This window comes from Rutilus rutilus (genome assembly GCF_951802725.1).
Source record: "Rutilus rutilus genome assembly, chromosome: 8".
In the NCBI taxonomy this organism is placed as follows: domain Eukaryota; kingdom Metazoa; phylum Chordata; class Actinopteri; order Cypriniformes; family Leuciscidae; genus Rutilus; species Rutilus rutilus.
The window spans coordinates 4619183-4624405 of NC_140222.1; the positions used below are offsets into that span (position 1 = coordinate 4619183).

Consider the following 5223-nt stretch of genomic DNA (forward strand, 5'->3'; position numbering starts at 1 on the left):
CGCCTCCTGGAGGAATACAGACTTCATTAATAGTTTAATCAATTACTAAATCTTTTTTTAAACAGCATTTGTAAATGTTTACATTATAATTAAGCTCATTATTTTTATACTACAAAAATAATATTTGTATTTTCATAATGACTCTTAATTTTACAATACGTATAGCTCCACAAGTTGGGCACTCAGAAACGTTTTATTGTCTGATTCTACTTGTGTTAAGAAATAATCAATTCATAATTTTGGGTAACTCTGAAAGCCATTAACTATTATGATTGCTATTGGTCTTTCCCTGTTTTAAATGTAATGATAATCAAAACCTTTAAATAAATCCTTGAACTGTCTAATAAATTATTTTTCAACCTACACATGACTGAGATTGAATTATTGTTTACAGGAACTTTAAGCGTTATTTTAGTGTATGTTATTTTGTATAAATAGTTGTTAGCAATATTTGGCGCGTTTATTTGTCATCACCTCGCTGACGTCATCAGTAGTTTCCTTCCTCGTTCGGCGCGTTTGTTGTGTCTTCTGAGGTGAGTTCTGCAGTTCAGATATTTCGCGTATTTACACACCCATAAAATACACTTTACACAGTTTGTTTCAGCAACATTTACAGGGTTATTTCTGAACTGTTTTCATCGGATAAAGCGCTAAATGTGCGTCTTTTCTGGCGTCTGTAGACTGATTTAGTTCAGCACGAAACGAACATCTGAGGAAAATGTTGAAATCATTCAAACATGAACGATTTTGTTATATGTTTCATTTAGAGAGTGATATTGTAGTGTTATTGAATGTACTATAATCTCAAACTTTTGTAAGTTTTGATCTGTGAGGACATTTCATTGGATAGAAAATACAAACATTAATTGCTATCTTGGTCTTTAATGTGGCAATAATTGTAATGATGGACATAATCAGTTATATAATGCCAATGACAGGAATCTGAAAAACCAAACTCTAAAAATGGGTGTTATATTGTTGTAGTTTGTATGTTTGTGTCAGATGTGATATGTAATAATATAATCTTTTAAATAGAGATGATTTATCATATTTAAAGGTATATTCTGGCTGTCTGAACTCAAACGTTTTCTTTTTTACCACAGAGACCCAAAATTACCACAGAATAACTATAATCCCCAAAGTTTACAGTGCAAATACAAACAATAATGTCTGTCAACATATGAATGAAACGCGCTGCCGCTTCCCATGTTTTTTAACGGAATTATTATTTTCCTAACGCTCACATCAGTTCATAAATAAATGATAGAATATTCCCATAAGCCTTCAATATACCTCATTTGTGGTATCAATTAATAAAAATGCATTAAAATTATGATTTTTATTTTCATTTTAGGCCTGATGGAGGAAAATGAGGAGATTGGAGAGGAGAAACATCGTGTCAAAACTGAAGAAGAAACTCCCTCACAGACTGAAAGTATTTCTTTGAAAATAAGAGACAAGAAATATTTCATCTGCCATCAGTGTCTGAGTAGTTTCACACGACAAGAAACCCTTCAGGAACACATGAACATCCACACTGGTGAGAAACTGTATGAATGTGATCAATGTGGTAAAACATTTCTGTGTGCTTCAGCCCTAAAGAGCCACCTGAGAGTTCATTCACATGAGAAACCATATTCATGTTCTTTGTGTGGAAAGAGTTTTAAATACAAACAATGTCTTGAGATTCACACAAGGGTCCACACTGGAGAGAAACCGTTCACATGTGATCAGTGTGGGAAGAGTTTTAGACAATCATCAAACCTTCAGGAACACATGAACATCCACACTGGAGAGAAACCGTACGAATGTGATCAATGTGGCAGAAGATTTTCGAGGGCTACAGGCCTGAAGAGCCACATGTTAGTTCATTCACAGGAGAAACCACATCCCTGTTCTTTGTGTGGAAAAAGATTTTCGCGTCTGCCGGATTTAAGACTTCATCAGAAAATACATACTGGTGAAAAAGCTCATAAGTGCTTTGAGTGTGGGAAGAGTTTTATTACCGCTATACGTTTGAAACAACACTGGATGACTCACACTGGAGAGAAACCTTACAAGTGTTCACACTGCGGCAAGAGATTCCGTCGGTCAGAACATGTGAAAACACACGAGAGGATCCACACTGGAGAGAAACCGTATCACTGCACTGAATGTGGGAAGAGCTTCACTCAGATATCTTCTCTACTCAGCCACAAAAAATACAATCACAGCAAGTAGATCATCTTCAGATCCAGCACTTTCAGGTCTAATGCCGCATCCTCACCGAACGTGACACAACAATACCATCAGGCAATAACATCTCTTCAAAATCTGTCCTAACCAGCCACAACGAGCGACAGGACAAAAACATCTTCTAAATTTGTCACAGGGAATAAAGTTCATCTTCAAGACCAGCAGTTTCTACTGAGATTCAGATCACAGAACATCATCTAGACGTTTCATTCTTGTATATAATTTTGCTTCATGGTATAAATAAATATTATACTTTATTATGAGTTAAATGTTATGTCAATTTTTTTGATGCATTTTTATCGTAGTTTGTTTATACTTAATGAAGGAAAATATACAGGGTTGTTTTACAGTTTCAAATTGTTGTTATTTTTCTTTTCTTTTTTTGTAGAGAGATATGTCACATTTGTTTACACTTTGTATTTTACAAGCTAACTTTCATTGGTAATTTTTCTGTCTACTTATTTCTTGCATCAATAATAAATAATTTCACAATTTTAGTTACATTTAAGCCATTAAAATATCGTGATTGCTTTGGGCTTTACATTTCTCTATAAAGCTTTTAAATGTCTGATATATTTCATGACTGAGATTGAACGGACTGCTGTCTGTCTACGCCTGTAACCGTTTTTTATTTTTGTTTGATATGTTTTATTGATGCCTTGCTTTTTTTATACAGTATTTAGCGAGTTTTTGATAATCTAACGTTGATTTCGACTCGCGGTGATGACGACATCACCAGCGCGCGCTCCTTCAGTCAGTCAGTGGTGTCGAGTCTTCTGAGGTGAACAGTTCGCGCGCTTTCGCAGTTTGAAGAATTACGCGGTCATTTCTGAACGGTTTCCATCGTGTTCGGCGTTATTCGTGTACACTAAAGAAAGAAGAAATCAGTTTCACATACAAAACGGTAAGATGTTAGCGAACTGCCTTGTTGCCATGAACGGGGTTATTAGGAAATATAACTAAATGTTTGATAAAGATGGGTGTCATTAGTGTATGATTTTATATAACTGCTTTTTTTCTGTATCATTTGAGAAATAATAGTAGGGGAGAGCCGGGACATTTGAAACACTTTTCAGATAAATGTCGTTTTCTAAGATAAGGTTACAGTCAGATGTTTTATTTTTTTGTGATCAACAACTCACATATGCGTTCTCTTAGTATCATGTGTTATTCGTTACAAATATAGAATGATTTAAGTAAAATTTGACTTTGAAAGGCAGTTGTGCTTTGTTTCAATCGTCCCGCTGCAACACAGTCTATGGGTGGGACGGATGAAACAACAGTTTAAACGGCAACTATACTTAATGCTTGTTTTTGTGAACAATACCTGACAAGTAACTTATGTATTGTTACAAACATATTTTGTAATTTATTTTAATTTAAAGGTTCATATTAACTATTTTTGTTCTGTCACCCAATAAACAATATAGGCGATAAGCCTATGCGCGTTTTGTAATCTTTCTAACAGGCTATTTTGACGAAGACAGACAAATCTGTTTACAATTCATTTATTCTTCCTTGAGTCATATTGAGTGTTTGCTAGTTGAATAGCCTGTTATTATGAAGAAAACAAGGTCAACCAGAAGACGATAAATGAAATTTATTGAAGATTGGACAATTGATGATTATTACACAGATAACATGTGTTGCGTAATTGAACATGAATAATTTGCATTAAAAGAAACACAAATTATAGATTAATATACTGTTCCTAGACTTGTTTCTTTTAATGTAAATTCATTTTCAATTAGGCAACACATGTTATCTCTGTAATAATCATCAATTGTCCAATCTTCAATAAATTTCATTTATCGTCTTCTGGTTGACCTTGTTTTCTTCATAATAACAGGCTATGACCAGATTTAACTGGCAGGAGGCGCGGTCACTTAAAGGGGTGGTTCAGAATTTTGGACTTCAAGAGTATTCAAGATACTGAATTACTTAAAATTACTAATTCAGCCTAATACTAATATTAGGCATTACTCAGAATTCAAGAGTAGTTTGATTTCTAACATTATTCTCTCAACAGACATTTACATCGATAGTCTGGCGTTATAATTTATTTGCTTTTGGTGTACTGTGGAGTGGGTAAAACTGTTTTTAATGGCAGGCTAACAGATACCGTTGACTCGCGCTAGCCTAGCACCGGCGAATTATGCAACTGGAAGGACTGGGTGAAATTTTTTGAAAACTGTCTCCACTGATAAATAACACACAGGCTAACTTGTAAATGAGGTCCGATGTCCAAAATTCTGAACCACCCCTTTAAGGGTGTGTTGCAGTACTAATACACCTGCCGTATTATCATTACAACAGCACATGAAACAATAAATACAACTTGTCAGTCAAAAAAAGTACCGCCCGAAAGAATTCACTTACCGCACTCAAAAACAGCTTTGCGGCTTTAACTCCAAAACGGCATAACGTAAAGAAGAAATGTTTTCGCGGGTATGGTAGGCATTGCGTGCTAATGAAATTTGACGTACATGACGTGAATGGTTTTCAAGGAAATCTCAGTGTTTCATCCGTCCTGCGTTTCAATTGTCCCGGCTCTCCCCTAATCACTGTTTCTGGAGGTAAGGGACAAAACATATTTTAGAAGTTAGTTTTTAATATTTAATAATATATTAATTATAAACTGATATATTTGTAGACAAGGGTCTCAGCTAACGAGCCATGTAAGGGAACAGGTTTTTCTGAAAATATTAATTTTTTTTCTTTCTAAAAATGTACATTTATTCACTTTTTAACTTAATCTGTGTCAACTCAGTCAGATAAAAAGCATGATATTTTAATTTGATCCATCCAACAACAGTATACAGTCTTCAATTATGTAATACTGGTGTTCAGTAAAGGAGCTGAGTAAAAAAATACTATAAATATTTGTTTTCCACGTGTTAGGGTTATTAAGAACAATCCAGTTCCTAAATTGCTTAAATCTCTTCCCTCTGTTTTATTATTAAACACATATAATGTTCTTAGGCAAAT

General features: G+C 34.4%; 1 long non-coding RNA gene across 1 annotated transcript; it reads left to right on the plus strand.

Annotated features, from left to right (window-relative positions):
• The first annotated feature begins 472 nt into the window (after window positions 1–472).
• On the plus strand, window positions 473–2498 carry LOC311295750. The gene is made up of 2 exons (XR_014628377.1): window positions 473–533; window positions 1355–2498. It is a non-coding gene; the product is annotated as an uncharacterized lncRNA (long non-coding RNA).
• The last annotated feature ends 2725 nt before the right edge of the window (window positions 2499–5223 follow it).